The sequence below is a fragment of the Pseudorca crassidens genome, chromosome 7 (genome assembly GCF_039906515.1).
Source record: "Pseudorca crassidens isolate mPseCra1 chromosome 7, mPseCra1.hap1, whole genome shotgun sequence".
Taxonomy (NCBI): domain Eukaryota; kingdom Metazoa; phylum Chordata; class Mammalia; order Artiodactyla; family Delphinidae; genus Pseudorca; species Pseudorca crassidens.
The window spans coordinates 91,154,214-91,173,132 of NC_090302.1; positions in this window are offsets into that span (position 1 = coordinate 91,154,214).

The following is an 18,919-nucleotide window of genomic DNA, read 5'->3' on the forward strand; positions in this document are numbered from 1 at the left end:
TTTCATTAGCAATTTGTGATAAAAACTTAGGGTAAAGGGAATAATGAAGCTGTCCCATTATATGGCAGGACAAAAGATAGTAGTGACATCAAAATCAGGGCCTATCCATCTCGTTTGCAGTTATATACTGAGTGTTTAGCATAGCATTTGACCCCTCATCAGTATTCAATAAGAAGATGCGTGTTGAATGACTTAGGGATGAATTAATGAACGAAAAAATTCAATATGGTAGAAAATGTGTTTTATCCTTGTATTTTCGTGTGTTGACTTCAATGCACAACCTAGAAATTGAGAATTATGTTTTATGTGGAGGACATACTGAGGACTGAAATCAGGAGACAGCCTCTCAGATAGCTGTGAAGAGGTAAGGGAGGGCGCAGGGTATTTAGAGGTTCTTCCAAAAAAAAAAACCAGGTAGTTGGAACATCAAAAGATTACTGTTAATTAAAGAAACTAGACATCTTAAGTTAATAAATGTAGCACTTTTCTATATATGGTGAGATGCAAGAATCTGGTCTCCTGGAAATCAGTCCCTTGATGTTCACTTTAATTATCTAGGGCCAGTATCCTGTTTTCTCCATCCTGAATCCCCTCAGGGTGCGGCTTTGGGTGTGGCTTCAGTGGCTGATGGCTTGATGGCTATAACATCCTGTGTTACTGATAAGGCTGGCTACCTTCTTTCTCCACATAAATGACTTGAATATGGATAGCAAATCTGTGGATTTGTGTAATTCTTGGAGCACTTTTATAAGGACAAAGTTAAGGCAATTTCAGAATCACTAGCGGCTAAAATTGCTATTTACACTTTTCCACTGGTAGGTAGTCATCTGCTGTCGCTGTCTTCAGTAATCTGCTGTTGCTGTATTCCCAAGGGATAACAAAAGCCATTTAATTCAAGAAAGAAATGTAAAATTTAGCACAATGCAGCTTCCACAAAACCAAAGACACAAACACACACCCAACTCTCGCAGATATGAAGTAGTAATCTAAAATAGAATCCTGGAACTAATTGCAAAACAAGAGCAAATGTACTCATATTGGATCATTTTATTCTTTTATTAATGTTTGATACATATATGTATTTATTATTAAAATTCAAAGTTGCTATATGGGCCACGCGCGAAGACATGGGGGAGAAGCTGGAGCTGAGGCTGGAGTCGCTCTTGGGGACCGAGCCCGCCGTCTGCCCGTGGCCGCTGCCGGTCTACGTAAGTGCCGCCCGTCCCCTCCTCCCGGAACCCAGCTCCTCTTCCCCAACGGCGCGCGCTGAGCCCACTGAGAAACGGAGCGACTCGAGTCGCCAGACCCTCTTTGGAGCCCCCCTTCCCGCCCCGCCGTGGTTCTCCGCGGCAGTTTCCAGCCCCCGCGCGCAGGGTGGGCAGAGGGGAGCCGGCGCCGGCCGGGGGGGCACAGACTCGGCCGCGGGGACCCCGCGCTTCTGCGGGGCGCCCGAGCCGGTCTGCGGTTGGCTCTGCAGGGCTGGGGACCCCGGTCCCCCCGGGCCTGGAATGTCGGCGGGCTTGCCCTTCTGTACTTTAGGATCTGACATGTAGGGTTTCTTTTTCCTGGTAGTTTATTCTTAGCGCTGTCAACGTGCTTAGTTTTTTTTTGTTGTTTTTTTTTTTCAGGTCACCCTTTCCTCCCTCTCTCCAGTTTTATTGTGTTTCTGTTTTGTTTTGTTTTAGTTAGGCATTTTGTCCCTCTGATCTTGAGTGGGTGGGCTGGCAGGACACTTGGAGAGGAGGCGTTCTGTCCCCTGATCTTGAGTGGCCTTTGGAAAATGACAGGCCAGACGGAAATGTACACAGGCGTCCGGTGATTCCAGAAATGCAGCGTGTCCGGCTAGGTGGGCGCCCGGCCTCTCGTCCCCCGTGGCGGTGTGGTGCGCGTGTTCCTTGTGTCAGGGTTTACGCTTGGGCCCCGCAGCCCACCTTCCGAAGGGAAAGCGCAGCGGGCGCCTTGGGCCGGCGCCTTTGGGGCGCCCTTTCGTGCGCTCGGCTTGCGGGGGACCGGCCTCCAGGCGACCCGGCGGGGAGGCCCGCGCGACCCGGCCCTCGCGCGGGCTCCGTGTGTGTCAGTTTGTGGAAAGTGTGTCGCGGCCGGGGTCGGGGTCGGGACGCTGGGACCACCTGGGAGCCGATGTAGAGGGATATGATTTCCATTTTCAAGGCGCATTCATCCTATGCAGGGAAACAGCCTAACATAAAATTTGCCTAACAAAAAATATATTAACAGGTGGAAAGACTATCTCCCAGTTGAACAGCGGATGCCTGGGACTCGTTTCACTGCTTTCAAAGTTCCTTTAAAAAAGGTGAGCAAAAGTTAATACCGTATTCTTCCAGAAATCTGAATTCACCATATAGAGCCCTGGCTCTCAACCCCGTCGTACTCCATTTTCCCTTTTTATAGCAAATACTTTTTAATACCTCTTTGACTATCCAGAAATGGGATTCATAGACAAATACAACCAACTTTTGTACTTAATTAAAAAACAAAAAAAACAATGCAATGCCCTAACTATAAATAAAGAATAAAGTAATTTATAAGAAAGTAATATGTATCTCAGTATGTAAATGTTTGGGGATGACTATACTAGAAATAAAGAAATAGTCAGTTACTTGTACCATGAATGCAATAAACTATGGACTTTGATTGGTAATGATGTGTCAGTGTTGGTTCATGAATTCTAACAAATGAAGCACACTGGTATGGCATGTTGATAATGGGGAAGGCTGTGTGGGGTGAAGGAGAGAGGGTGTAAGTGGGAACTGTGTACATTTTGCTCAGTTTTGCTGTGAATCTCAAACTGCTCTAAAACGAGTCTACTAATTTTAAAAAAAGTGTGTGTTGCTGACACTTGAATAACCAAAGAGATCAATGGAACAGGGTACATGTATAAGCCAAATACATGAAAGAATATTTAGCAGTGAAAGCCATCCTTCCTATATGTAGATATTCAAGAAGTATTTATTTCTGTGTCTATTTTCAGGCACTCTGCTTGGAGCTGGCAATACAGTGGTAGGCAAAATGGATGTGGTCCCTGCCTTCTGGGAGTTTAGAGTCAGGTTAGGAGACCAACATGAAATAAACAAACACAGAAATAACTATATAGAAGTGAGCTTATTTTCTTCCGTCTAATCTCTCTGGAAGAAAGGATTGTAATATCGCTTGTAAACTCCAGAGGAGGAAACTTTACTTTGAATCTCATATGTTAGCATCACAGGGTTTGAATAAATGGATAATGTAGTACAGGATTTTAAACATATGTTCTTCCTTATTTTATTCTTTCTGACAGAGTTTTGAAAAGAATCTTGCTCCAGAAGAACGTTTCTCCCCCTTGGATCTCTTAACAAAATCCAAGGACAGAATGAAGAACTTGGGCTGATGATTGACTTAACAAATACTCGCCGCTATTACAAGCCAGAGGTAAATGGAAGCCGTAATTGAAAATGACCTTCTTTCTGATACTGTAATAATTCATGGTAGTTCAGTAATTATCATCTTATGCTAAGGTGAATCCTGGCCTTCTCTCGTGGGTTCAAAAAGGGAAGCTAGTGGTTTCCTTAAATACACATTTGTAATTGCTGTTTCAAAATGAGATTAAAGATATGAATTGAACTATAGTATTTGGCAGTAGGCTCTAGATATGCTTAAGAAATTCTATAAGCTTCCATGTTCTATATTTTGAAAATGAAGTAAACTTTTAGTAGTTACAGTAGTATCCTAAAAGGAAAGGTATGTCCATTATGTCTTTAGCACTTACTTTAAGCAGTTGCTTGAGCGTGTTTAAGCATCACTGTAAAAGACAGTTGTTCTCTAAGTTTTATGCTTCCTTTTCCTAATGCCTTCTGATATAGTACAGAAACCCATAGATTCTCTTGGCCCATGTAGGACATTCCAGTGCAAAAGAATTATCCTTCTTCTGACCTGTTCCATGGCCTTGGGAGACAGTAACACCTAATGTCTTTTAATATTTGTAGAGCAGTTTGCCATTTAGAAAGTTCTTTCATATCCATTGACTTAGTTAATCTTCACAGCAATCCTTTGCTCTTGAAGTGGAAGTAGTAGTGCTATCTCCTACTGAGTGCTTACCCTGCACTAAGCTCAGAGGATAGACAACTACAATTACTAATTTTACAGACGATGAAACTGACTCTCGGAAAAGGAAGAATTGAAATTTCAGCTCTGTTATTCCTTTTTTTTATTGTGGTAAAATATAGAGAAATCATATTTATTTTAACCATTTATAAATATGCAGTTCAGTGGCATTAAGTACAGTTACAGTGTTGTGTAACCATCACCGCTGTCTATAACCAAAACTTTTTCATCATCCTCGACAAAAACTCTGTAACCATCAAACAGTAACAACCCCATTTTCCCTCCCACCAACCCTTGGTAACCTCTATTCTATTTTCTGTCTCTGTGAATTGGCCTATTCTAGGTACCTCGTGTAAGTGGAATCTGCAGTATTTGTCCTTCTGTGTCTGGCTTATTGCACTAAACATCATGTTTTCAAGGTTTATCCATGTTATAGCACGTAACGAAATGCCGTTTCTTTTTTGGCTTAGAAAATCGCATTGTGTGTTATATAGACCATAGTTTGTTATTCAACGGTTGATTGACACTTGGTTGTTTTCCACCTTGTAGGTATTGTGAATCACGCTGCTATGATCATTGGTGTACAGATATTTGTTCAAATCCCTGCTTTCAGTTCTGTTAGATGTGCAGCGTAGGTAGTAGCAGAGTTGTTGGATCATACGGTAGCTCTACACTTAACCTTTGAGAAAGTGCCAAACTGTTTTCTACAGTGTCGTCTTGTTTTTAAACAATTATCACAAATTTTAAGCATATACAAAAGTATAAAAATACTGTGAGTGTTCCTTGTATACCCATGAACTCATCCAGCTTTCTTATTTACCAACTGATGGCTGTCATGTTTTATCTGTACCCCCACCTGTTTCACCCCATTCCATATTATCTTGAAGCAGCTCCGAGACAGCATGTAATTACACCTGTACGTTTTTGGTACGTGCATTTAAAATATAGGACTTTTATTCCTTAATATCATTTTTTAATATTAAATACCCAGGGAGTGCTCAAATTTGCAGTTGTCTCCTAAACGTCATAAAAAAATGTTTATAAGAATTTTGAATTAGATCCCAATAAGGTCCACACTTTGCCGTGGATTGTTAGGTCTCTGAAGTCTTGTTTAATCTATAGGTTCTCCCTCCATGTCTCTCTCACTTTTTTTTCCTCCTTGAATTTTGTTTTTAAAGAAACCAGGTAATCTTTCCCATCTAGATGTCGATGATTACATTCCATGTGTTGGTAACATATTCTTCAGTCCTTTTATTTCCTGTAAATTGGTAGTTGATCCGAATGAAGCTTGCATGTTTTGTTTTGGCGAGACAGTTTCATAGGTGATGATGTGTTCTTCCATGGAGACATATATAATTGTGTCTTTCTGTGGTATTAGCAGTCACTGATGATTCATAGCTACATCCATTAATTCAGTTGAGGCTTCAAAGAATGGTGAATTCTGTTGTTCTTTTTTTCACTTATTAGCTGGGTATATTTGTACGAGGAGAAGATTCCCCTCATCAACTGTTTGGTTGCCCAGTTGTAGAGGCATGATTCTCTTCTTTTATTTAACAGTTTTCAGAATAATGAGTTGATTCACAAATATCCTCCAGTGGTGAGCAGTTTTGTAAAATTTTATTTATTCCTATCACCGTGGACTCCGTTACAGTTATTATTCTAACTGAGGCCCTGTCTTTGGCCAGTTGGAGCTTCTCGGTGACTCCTGAGTCCTTTTGACATGACATCAGTTGTTTCTAGACTTTTTCAGTGGTCAGAGCTAGGAAATATGCATGTTTGTTTTTAATATTTTTAAAATATGTCATAGGTTCCTGCTGCTACTTTCCATTTAAATTCAGAACGAGAGAATTTTCACTTATCCTTTTCTGTCTTCTATTGATAGTCTACTTTCTCCCACCTCAAGAATACCAGTTCTCAACAATGCCTGAAATTGCCTCTATTTCCTAATTCGAATCCAAGTTCTTCTGACTCTGTTCTACTACTCTCCTTAAATCACAGCCGCTTTATGGCCCTTGAAATGTAAGATAGAACATAAGTGTAGGTAGAACTCTTTATATCATTTTGAGTTACATGTGCATTCATTCACATAGATTTGCTTTTCCTTTTTGCATGCCTGGTAACTGTCCGTTCTGCAGTTTTAATGAAAATCAAGTGATAATTACTGGTTAAAGCAGCTTTGGAAAAAATGGCTCTCATCAGAATGACTGACATACAAAGTTTAATGTACTCTCCTGGTTTATAGTCTGCCTTCTCTAATGAATTTTTTATTCTTTCCCTACAAAGGAAATAATACATATTTTCATGGTTTTGCCTTATAGGACTTACCAGAAACTATTCCTTATTTAAAAAGTTGTACAATTGGGCATCAGGTGTCAGATGACGACGCTAGTTTTAAATTCCAGTGTGTTGTTAATGGGTTTCTGAAAGAACATAAAGATAACGGTGAGTTGCTTTTGTTTTTGTTTTTGTTTTTCCTTTACCTGAACTTTGGTATGCATTTTGAGTGGGCTTGGAGGTTTTTAACATTTTTAATAGTTCTGACATTAGTGTCAAGTTGTGTTTGGTAACTTTAAGGTGGAAATGTCAGATGGTGCTAATAGAGTACGGTGTTTTTTCCTGTTTATGGTCACAAACAATTTAGTTTAGTTTGGAAAGTGATTTTTGTGAGAAATATGAACTGAACTAGCTTACTTATCTCTTTTTTAAAAATTTGAATGGAAAATACATAAAAACATAAAAATGTTCTTGTGTCCTATTTATTGGTTGAGAGGTGGAAGAAAAGGTTAAGACTCTCGGGTTCTTAGCGTACATAAAAGAGAAAACAAAAAGCAAAGGTTCCGAGTGAGACAGATCCCTAGAAGCAAAACAAAACAGAGTGGACCAGAAGAGCGGCTTCCTCATCATATATGTGTTGAAGATATTTTTGCCGCTTTTACACTTCGGTGCAAGTGAGGAAGAACACTACCACCTCTTATTCTTATCTTCAGACAGGAAGAACTTAAAAGGCTGGTGTTTTCTTGTTTCCGCTTTAAGATCTACTCTGTTGATAGTAGGTCTTAATAGCGTGTGAATTTTAAGGATCCACTTGCCTTTTTCTAGCATCTAACTATCAGAAGGAACGTGGTGTTTGCCATGTTTTAAGGCTGAGGAATCTTTTGTCTTTGGAACACCACTGACGCCCATGCGAAAGTGTTCATTTTGTCCTCTTTCTAAATTTAGCCTGAGGAGTGTGCACTTTATTAAATAAACGTAACAGACAGTAAATATTCCGTGTATATATAAAATGATGCACGTATATACATAAAACAGGGAGTAGGGGAGAAGGAATAGAGATGGAGGTGGGAAGATAGGGGATAGGAGGCGAGAGAGAGAGGGAGAGACGGGCATTTCAAGATAAATTTTCATTCTATAACCTGGTTGCTTAATGCAGGTACTAGCTCTTAAATATCTTAAGCCCTCTTCACAGATCTTCCGTGTACTTTAGCTTTAAAACTTGAGAGGCTTGGCCTGTCCTGTGATAACCAGGGTGTCTAGAAAGGAGGCAAATTATCTGATTTGTTTAAACTGTAGTCACAGAAATGTTCCCTCTTAAGATGTTAGGGCGCAGCTGCCGGCCTACTCACTTCCTCCAGGCTCCTTTGTGTGTGTTCTGTCTGTTCCGCGTGGGCTAGAAGATCCTTACAAGTGCATGAGAACACATTTGTAAACCTTGATTGTTCACATGTTATACCAAGTGTAGTCCATTGCATATGCTGACTCCTCTGTGGGTCTTCTGCATGCAGTGGGCTAACTTCACCATGCTGTCTGCCATTGCAGTCTCAGGACCTTAGTTATGATCCATTGGTGACTCTCCTCTGCTGTAAGGCCCTCCCACAGGTGCCAGGCTCACTGATAATGAGGAGGAGACTATACTATGCACTCCCTAGGATTGGTAGAGACTCAGAAAATAAATTGTTTCAGTAAACACCGAGAGCCTTATAGGTTTGTTGTTAGGGCACGGGGATACAGAGGTGAGTAGAAGTCTTTGTTCAGTAGCAACTTACAGTTATCTAGGAAGAGAAACATGTAGTGAGTATAAGTGGGTTAATTATGATAAAAGAATCAAGTGCAGCAGGAACATAGAGGAGAAAGTGAGGAAGGCCTGACTGAGGAGACAGCGTTTGAGCTGGGCTTGGGGGAAGAGGATTTTGCCGGAATGAGGAAAGGACAGCCCAGGTATTGGGGACAGGTACAGAAGGCACAGGGCTTGAACTTGTGCTCTGGAGGGGCAGCCTCTGGTGTGACTAGAGGGTAGTGTGAAAGGGCAAAGAAGTCATACATTGATTTTCAGCAAATAGTTGTATAACACCTTCTAAATTGAAGGCACTGTTCTAGGAAGTAGGAAGAGAACAAAGTTCTTGCCCTTATGTACTTTCCATTCTAGTGGGGGAGAGAGATGAATAAATAAGTCAATATATGGAGTGTCAAGCGGTGGTAAGTGCTTTGGAGAATAACAAAAGAAGATGAAGAGGTGAGGGAATGTGGTAGGTGATCAGGGAAGTCCCCTCTATTAAGATGTCGATTGAGCAGAGCCTTGAAGTGAGAAACAAGCCATTGGCTATCTGGGAGAGTGGAGATGGGGTGGGAGGGTGTGTTCTGGGAGAGTGGAGATGGGGTGGGAGGGTGTGTTCTGGGAGAGTGGAGATGGGGTGGGAGGGTGTGTTCTGAAGCAGAAGGAATAGTAGGTGCAAAGTCCCTGAGGCACGACTGTGCTTGGCATGTTTGAGGAATAGTAAGGAAGCCAGTGTGGCTGGACAGGGGAAAGTGAGTGAGGGCAGGGCAGTAGAGAATGAGATCAGGGGAGGCTGGCAGGGCAAAGGAGGGAGGTGGATGATGTAGGTCCTTGGAAGTCATAGTTTGAACTTCTAATTCAGTTGGAGAGACAGACTGATACTTGTTTATAAAGAGTTCTCAATGCTATGCTAACAACCTGGGCTGTATTCTGTGCTAAGTGAAGATGTTCAAGCAACAGAGCAATCCAGCCAAGTTTATATTTTAGAAAGATAACAGCGTCACTATCCAAGACACATTGTAGACTATGTATATAGTATGTGTATAGTGTGCTGCTCTTCTATAAACTACAGGATACCTGTTACGTACAAATACTTACATACAAGATACAAGTGTGAATGTAAGCACTTGGGAAATATCTGGAAGAACCACACAAGGAACTGGGAGAGTCGGACAACTTTCCATGTCCCGTATGATTGGAATTCTGAAGGGTACACACACGAACTAATGGACGTGTGCTCCCAGCCTCCGGCTAAGGAGGGAAATTGCAGGCATCAGAATCCTCTTTACCAATCAAGCGCGTTAATCCGCCTGCGTGCTGAGAGTCATCTCGAGACGCCCCGCGGTGGCGCATGCGCGGTAGGAGGAGGTCCGCGAGCTGCGTGGGCTTGTGCCTAGGCGCCTGTGGTTCGTGGCCTTGTGCTGGCACCGGGGACGCCGGGTTGGCGACTTTGGCAGTCCTGGCGTTGGGTGGGCGGTATCTTGGGGGTGACATGAGCCAGTTCGTCGGCCACGAGGAAGGGCGGAAAGCACATCCCGGAAAGGTAATACGCCTTGGCCCCTGGGCGTTGCCGGTGGAGCTCAGAGCCCCTGGGCCTGGGCTTCGTCTCTTGTGCTGTCGCCTGTCACAGTGGCCCCCGCGCGCTGGCCCGTCCGCGCTGTGCTAGGGGGTACTGGTCGTCTCGCGGCTCAGTTCACAGTAGCTGAAAGGGACAGTGTGTGATGTTCTGGTTTCTCCCCATCGTTTTAAAAGGGAGGCTCTGGCCATTGCTCCTCGGGTAAAATGCAGGGGGACTGCTTTTTAAGATGGGACTGTCAGTGTTGGGGACCCTCCTTAATTACCAGGATGGAATCCCCTTCAGTTCCTCAAGCTGTGTTGTTTAGGCACAGAAAATGTGAGTAATAGTCACTGGAACTGAGTTTGAGTGAAAAAAGGCACCGGTACCGCCGAATTTTCCATCGCAACAGTTGATCTGTGTTGTCTCTTGGAATTATAAAGGGCGTACAGTTGCTTCCTAACCGGTGTCCTTTGAGAGCTCTACCTCTGTACGTTCAAAGGATTAATTTTGAGGCTTTGCTCATACGTGTAGTAAACCCTTTAATTCCCTAAGACCTTCCTTTCCTCCATCTCATACCCCATTAAGCCCGCTTCAGTTTATCTCCTGAATTTCTTCTGAATCTGTCAACTCTTCCTCAACATCCTAATACCGAACTTGCCTGTCTGTTGCAGTGAGGTCCTAACCAGTGTCCATATATCTTGTTTCCTTCCAATCCATTCTTCACACAAGAAACCTTAAAAGCAAGTTGGGACATTGCTCATAAACATGGCTCAAAAACATTGTTTTGAGAATAGAAAACAAACTGTTGGCCTTTCACACTCTGCGTGGTCTACAATCCTGTCTGCTTCTCTGCTACGTGGACTCCAGCTTGGTGCCTCTCCAACTTTCCTCTCTAGTTTCTAGGATCAGTCACTTTCTAATTTCTCCCTTCTCAAGTTCAGAGTCTTGTCAGTTTAGTCCCTTCCCTAACCACAACATCTATTAAGGTGACACAGCAAAGTGATGAAAGTCTCGACGGTCTGGTTTTCATCCTGGGTTTCTGCCCGCTACTTACTGTGTGGCATTAGACAAGCTATTCAACCCCTCTGGGCCTCAGTTTCCCCCAAAACAGGTGAATATTATGAACATTACCTACCTATAGGGTTGCCATTATGAGGATTAAGTGAGTTAATATTTGCTAAGCACTTAGAAGATTACTTGTTATAGTCTAAGCACTACAGTTGTGCTTGTTAATAATAATAAATGCAATTCCAAGCGTATAACTTACTCAACTTTCTGTCATAACTTTGAAGTGTTGGTCTATCTGTTGGCCAGCGTTGCAGGTAAATGAGTCGAGGCATGGGCTGAGGCATTGCTACCAGTGAGTGGTGTGTTCCCAGAACTAGGAACAGCCGTGTGAAATAGGTAGCGGTTCTACGTGGAGACAGGGCAGACTGGAAAATGACAGCGCTGGGAAGGAGGTGTGGTGTCCATAGGTTTGGTGTCAGAGCTGCTGCCTGCTGAAGCACCGATGCCGGCCTAAGCCGTAAATGGGGGGGGGGGCGGGCTGGGGAAAACAGGGGCAGAATGGAAAGGGAAAACAGGGGAAGAACGGAGAAAGATAGCCTAGGGAGGAGGTGTGGTGTCCATAGGTTCGGGGTCAGAGGTGCTGCCTGCTGCAGCACCGATGACACCCGAAGCCGTAAATGGGGTGCTGGGGAAAAGGGGGGCAGAATGGAAAGGGACAACAGGGGCAGAACGGAAAACGATAGCCTGGGAAGGAGGTGTGGTGTCCATAGCTTCGGGGTCAGAGGTGCTGCCTGCTGCAGCACCGATGACACCCGAAGCCGTAAATGGGGTGCTGGGGAAAAGAGGGGCAGAATGGAAAGGGACAACAGGGGCAGAACGGAAAACGATAGCCTGGGAAGGAGGTGTGGTGTCCATAGCTTTGGGGTGAGATGGGCTGCCTGCCTGATCTGAGAAAAGCGAGTGAAAGTGGGAGAGCTTCTCCCTAGCTGCTAAGTCTTCTCAAGGTCTAGCACGCACTGAACACTGGCCGGCTCAGCCTGGGTGTTGACATTGCACTGTACGTGTCACAGAGCAAGGGCGGGTCAGGGGGTGGTATGGGGGCCCCACACAAGCCCAGCCCCTGGAGAAACCCGGCCCGAGGGCAAAGAGCCCGACCCCTTGTGGGCTTTCTAGCGGCTGGGACTTGTCGCTGTGGGTGGCAGGTGTTTGGCACCGGATGGGCCACCATGCGGAGACTGTTGGGGACTGTGGAAGTCTTCTCCTCCAGAGCTCACCCTGCCTGGGCACCGGCTCTGCAGACCCCTCAGCCCTGGCTATGTATCGGCCAGCCCTTCCCCGCAACGGGGCCCAGAGGCCAGAGCCTGCCCAGAGCTGAGTGGAGGAGGCACCCAGAGTTTGCCAGGCTGTGGCCCGCCACCTCCGTGGACCTCCCCAGCTTGTCCGCGAGCCCTGGAGACAGGAGCGCCTTCTCCAGGGCTGCTGAGCTGCCAGCATCACCATGAGCCAGGTGGTGAAGGTTTCTGAGCCGGGGATGCAGAGCCCTGACGCGACTGGATGCTGCACCCCACGATGTCCCTTCCTGGCAGGTAGGTTCTTTCTTCACTTGTTTTTCGAAATTTGGTAAAAGAACATTTAAACCTTCGACTGTTCTTCAGGGTATACAGATGGTAGTGGCTTAGCCGGGATTCGAAGCAAGCCTGTGTGATTCCAGAGCTCGTGCTCTGGACTCTGGTGCCTCCTTATCATATATGCTTCATGTGTTACTTTTAGCCCTAAGTGCCATACCTGTAATGAACACATACACTGCTCTGTAGGAGGTGTTCTTTTGTTCAACGCGTGAATTGGTCATCCACCACACTGGGTTCTAATCTCAGAAGATAGGTCAGGGACCACCAGTTGTCAGCATAGCACCCCATCCCACATTTCTAATTGAGGCTTGCAGCCTAGATTTGTCCCTTTGGTTTAGTTTGAAGGATCCAGGTATGTAAGGCTTATATTCTAGATAAATCAGGGGCTCTCCTGAAAGGAATTCATCAATGAATTATTCTGTATGGATTAGAAGCCAGTTTCTCTGGCCTTCCTGGAGTATATCCAGTAAGGCATCTCATTCATGTCTAGAAAGCAAATATATCATTTATTGCAACTTCAGCATGGAGCGATGTATTGGTTTAAAATAAAGTACGATCAACACAATTTGGTCATTGTGAGCATGCCGGCTGGGTCCACTCTTTACTACACATATGTAACTCTAGAGCTTCTTAGGCCCCATAGAGGAGACATACTCTTGTGTGTCTAGGACAAGGGAAACATGTGTTGTTATTCAGGAGCTGGAAGCTACAGCATGACAGGAAAGAACTGAAAAATCCTGGTCTTGGTCTACACATCACTTTACCTTGTTCGAATCTTGTTTCTTTGGCTTGCTTCATTGGAGTGTCTTCTCTCTCCTGGGACTGACATTGTGTGTTATATATCAGGCATGTAACATGTAGAAGTTTCAGAACCCAGAATCATATAGATCAGTGAAAATTTATATATTTTTGTTTAAAATCTATTTAAAATCACACTGGGCATAATTCATATATTCCAAAAGTAGTTTGACCCTCTGCTCATGAGATTCTTTTTATGGTATGTCAAAGCAAATTTGGACTTCCATCCCCAATAAACTTTGAGGTTGGAGGACACAAAAGCTTTTGCTCAGACCTAAATTCTGTCTGAAGAAAAAGGGTAACTATGATAAGCCCTTTCTAACCTCTCCAGGAGCAGAAATGATTTACAGCTATGGCATTGAACCATAATTTCTTGATCTCATTTGAGAAGAGCTCAGTAAGAAACCGTGTCTTGATTTTTGTTTGTTGGTTCCCTGTTTTCTTGTCTTGCTTACCAACAATCCACTGTAATCCATGAGTGAGTATGGCAGCAGGCTGAGTGTTCCCTGGAGCTCATTAAGTGAACGTTTTTTCCTAAAATGACTTTTGTCTCCTTGTTTTCAGCCCCTCTTCTTTCCTCTGTCCTTTACTATAACCAGGGCTCAGCAAAAGCTGCCTGGCTTTGTGCAGACCCTACTTAGGGTAGTCTTTTCTTCATTATTTTATTCATGGCCCCTCCATTTCATTGTTTGCCTTCTCGAAATGTGTTGAAATCTTTCTGTGGTTGATGACTTCCACAATGTCTTGGCTTTTATTGGTTGATTAATTTTGGTATTTCTGCAGTTTTATTTAAACATGGTTTCAGGAGGACCAGAAAGTAAATATATTTCCTAGTCTGCCATCTTGAGCTGAAAATCCCTGTGGATTTTAGCATCCAATGTTCCCATGGGTAAAAAACCCAACCTTGGCATTAATAGATGTACACTCAAGATTTCAGCTTTTCTTGAGCAATCACTAAGGATTTAATATGCGGTCACTTCTAATGGGAAAATAATAACTATCTCATGGCGTTGATCTGAGGATTAACTTAGATAATGGACAAGAAAATGCTTTGTAAGGTTTTAAAATCTATAAAAAATGTTTTTGTTATTATTTGATTTGTTGCTGTTTCACCTTTAGCTGACAGTTGTTTGTGACCTTGCTTATGTGAGAAAATGCCTTCTGGTTTATTGTTTTGAAAGCCAGATGATATTTTTCAATAGCTCAATGGAAATGGCATCATTTGTGAAGTTGAAGGGTGAAGGCATAAATGTTTCTTGACATTTGAATCAACTATTGGTCTTCTGGGGCTTGTCCTTATTCTCCTGCAGTCTCTAATCAACATGGCATCCAGAGAGATCCTGTTAAAACATAAGTCAGATCATGTCACTCAAGTCTCTTCAATGGCTTCTTCACAGGAAAAGCAAAGTCCTCAAAGTGCCTCCACAGCCCTAGAAATCTGGGCCTCTGTTTCCTCTCTGACTGTTTCCTTCTCCTCTCCACTTTGCTCCCTCTGTTTTCCACACACTGACATCCTTTCTGCTCCTTGGATACTCCAAGCCCACTCTTGCCTCATTGCCTTTCCATCTGACTGTTCCCTCTGCTTGTACTATTCACTTCCCAGATATGCACCTTGCTCCCTCTCACAACCTTAGGTTCCCTCGTAAATTTTATCTTCCCCAGAAAGCCCTCAGTGATCACTTAGTTTCCGATCGCAGCCTCCTCCTACCAGCTAACAATCTCCATCCGCCTTCCCTGCTTGCTGTTTTTCTCCAGCACTTACCTGATATACTAGTTATTCTACCCATTTATTCAATTTTTATTTACGTATTTACACTTACGATTTTGTATTTGCTTCTTTACTTTTGTCTCTCCCCTCAGCTCGAGAGAGGCTATATTCATCTGTGTTAATCACTGCTGTGTTTCCTGAACATGCCTAGAAAACATCCTGAAGAAGGGTGCCTGAAATTTGGTAAGGGATCCATCAATTTTCTTGGCTGAATGAAGAAATATGTTCATAAATTACTGAACAAATCTCTGGGGTTTCTGAATTAAGGACTAATGGGAAGAGGAAGGCAAATGGTTGGGACAGGGTACTGCAAGAAGTAGTATTTGGAGTACTCTATCCTAATAGATAACATTTTGTTCATTTAAATAGTTTGAACGAGAGAGCCGGGAACTAGGGACACACAGCATCGAGGTTTTATAATGCATTCCGTAGAGTTCTTTTCAAGTGTGTTCAAATATCATTGAAAATATATGCATGCATATAAACCTCTGTTACTTGATTTAGTGCTTTACAAGAGCCCCTCAAGGAAGGGGTAGTAGCAACTCTCAGTATCCTTCCTTTATGATGAGCTTACGTTATTCAAAATTACATCGTAATTTATTTGTAACTGTGAAACTAGACTTAGTTATTTAGTAGACCCCCCCTAGAAACCTATGACGTTAATAAAACCAACAAAAATGTGTTCAGTTTCCAGTGATACACACACTACAGACTCAATTATGTGTCATCCATCTTAATGAAGGGAAGAAGTGATTTAACAAACAGAGCAAACAGAATATGAAGTTTTGTCCTCCATTAATATTAGTAATGGATAAAGTGGGCTCCAACGCCTTCAAGGTAGCTTGAGACCCATCATCTGTGTGTCATGGGCAGGGGGATGCTCGGCCAGGATGTCTTTCTCTGTCACTGAGAAAAATTTCCATAATATATAATGATACTTACTGAAACAGATATGGGGCATTTGGGTAATTAGGAATCCGTTAGCATATTTTTCCGGAAGCCTTGACTACAAAACGAAGATAGTAGATTTGGACACTTCCAGCTATGCAGAAGTTGTTTGGGTATTCATCTTTATGCCGAATGCAGTAAGCTTATTTCATCTCTGCAGCTTCCCATATACCATTTTCCCACCTCTGTTTTGTGTTTGGAAAGACTTTCAGAAATTAAAACTCAAGTTAAAAAGTGAGTGACGGGCTTCCCTGGTGGCTCAGTGGTTGAGAGTCCGCCTGCCGATGCAGGGGATACGGGTTCGTGCCCCGGTCCGGGAAGATCCCACATGCCGCGGAGCGGCTAGGCCCGTGAGCCATGGCCGCTGAGCCTGCGCGTCCGGAGCCTGTGCTCCGCAACGGGAGAGGCCACAGCAGTGAGAGGCCCGTGTACCGCAAAAAAAAGAAAAGAAAAGAAAAGAAAGTGAGTGACAACTTAAATGATATATGGACTATTTTGCTGACTTACAAGAGCATGCAGAATTAAATATGACCCAGTTGAAATGTTAATTTTATTTTAATGTGTATATTGGGGTGGAGTCTTAAAGGTGCCAGAAAACAAGCATTCACCCGTCCTGTTTGGAACTGCAGCACACAGGCACCTTCAGTTACCAGTTCTGTTCATTCCACAGAATCATCCTGGGAAAACATAACTGTTTTTTATGTACCTGGTATATATCTTAATTAGTTTGAAGAATTTCCCAAATACCTGTTAATATGTAGTTCTCCAATTCCAATCTTGCCACGTCCTGTACCAGTGACACAGCACATAGGAGTTTTATTTCTCTTTCTTTCTCTGGGTTGCTGAGAACCCAACGAGAGAACAATGGAATGGCATCAAAGAGATCAGGGTTCCTGACTCAGATTTGCCATAAAATAATAGTGTCCTCTTGGGAAAATTATAGTTATTCTAGGCCCCTTTGCTTTTCTTTACTTTGACAGAGCTGCACTAGATGACCCCAAGTAACACTGCACTCTTTGCAGTAGTAGCTTAGACGTTATTGGTTTTCTGAAACAAATGAAGACAGTGACACAGGAAACTGTGCAACATCTCTGTAACTATGTTTTCTTAGAGTTGCCTCCATTTTACAGATGATAAGATGGCTGAGCACAGAAGTAGGTGTTTTGACCAGAGGTTCCAGAGTAGATGGAACTGAACCACAAGTTTCCTTCATTCCTGAAGCTCACTTAGCCAAAACATAGGCTTCTGAATATTAAGCTGTAAAGCATATTATCAGTATGCTTTAAAAGAAGCGGTTCTTCTAGGATTTCTAATTACTAGCAGGCGGTTTTGAAATTCTTAGAAGATCATCTAATTTTGTGAGATTTACAGCTCTCTTTTCATGTCAAGCAAGTTGTATTAGTGCCAGACAATCACCTGAGCTTCTGGATGCTTCTCTGAACCTCTTGAATTTTTCTTCTTGCTATCTGAAATTCATGCCAGATAAGCCTTTTTGTAGAGAGCATGTACAGACTTGTCTATTTTCATATAAGAAAGCGATGCAGTGAGCCAGGTCGGGGATTAAGCCCTCATTCTCAGAGTGGTGTTGAGCTCCTGGTGAAATATTATCATCATTTCCTCAGAATAGAAAAGCAGTTATCTCAAGTTTTTAATGCCATTAACTATTTATACATTTATGTATAATACATATATTTATTGTACCTACGAGGTGTGCTCTCTTTGGGAAGTACAAAGCTATTTGAGACGTAAGTTGTTCGTTTGTTCGTTTTCCCACAAATACTGTGACCCTTTGAGCAGGAAGGTCTATGTTTTACTAACATCTAGAACAAGCAGCTAACACGGTGTCTAAGATGTAGTCAATAAATATGAAATAGGTAAATGAACACATTTCTAAGGAAGGGCCAGGACATGAACAAATAGAAAATTTTCATTTTCAGTCACAAAGCCACAACAGACATAAAAATGATACAGACAACAAAGTGCTACGGTCATTCAAAGAAGGCATAGAGTTGATACAACAAGGATCTCCTCTATGGCACAGGGAACTGTACTCAATATTTTGTAATAACTTATAAGGGAAAAGAATCTGAAAACGGAATCACTGTGCTGTACACCTGAAACGGACACGACATTGAAAATCAACTATATTTCAATTAAAAACCAAACCAACAGACAACAGCAACAACAAAAAACCAGAGAGGTCATAGAAGTTCTTATGAGATTCCAGAAGAGAAGAGAAGCCAGATGAGGACGGGAGAGGAGGCTTTTGAATCAGTTCAGAGGAGAAGTCACAGAGGAACGAGTCTTTGATCTGAACTTGAGATTAAGATTAAGATGAATTAATCTGAATTAATTAAGATTGCAACACAGGGATATTACAGATGAAGGTAATCACATAAACTTACTCTACTGAAACTTGCAGAGGTTATGAGTGTTGTTCAGGATCCCAAAGCAAGTGCATTGTGGAATCAGAATTTTAAGTGAGGCCTAATGAACTAAAAACAAAGAAACACAGAAACAAGCCCTTCCTGTGACACCACGTTGCCTTTGAAGTCGTTTTTCTTTGGCGGGTTGGCAGAAACTGGTTCCAGTGTTTCTTGCAGGAATGACTGGCCACAGGACTGGGCGTCGTAGCTTCCTGCCAGGCGGCCGAAGGTCGCAGGCAGGTGGGTCACTGGGACACACGCGGAGGGGCTCCTGCCCGGCTCCCTGGCCGCTCAGTGCCCCTGCCCCAGAGCGGGGGTGGGGGCCCCAAAGCAGCCTTGTCTGAGTCCCCTGCCACTAGAGAGAGTATTGGCCCAACACTTGTAGAAAATGGGGACCTTGCTGGCAGTTCAGTGGAGGGACACAAATAAATCTTTGCCGACTTTCTGCTGAAGCTCACGAGGGTTCACTCCTAAGCCTCTTACAAGGTCAGCTGCCGAGGCTGCGAGAGATGAGTCGGGGCTCGCCCTCCACCACGGGGAGATCGCTGGTTAAAGCGCTCACGAGGGAGTGAACCGCGTGTCCGCACCGACACGCACGGGCAGACCTCGTCGATGCCTTCTGTTCGGGGTATGAAG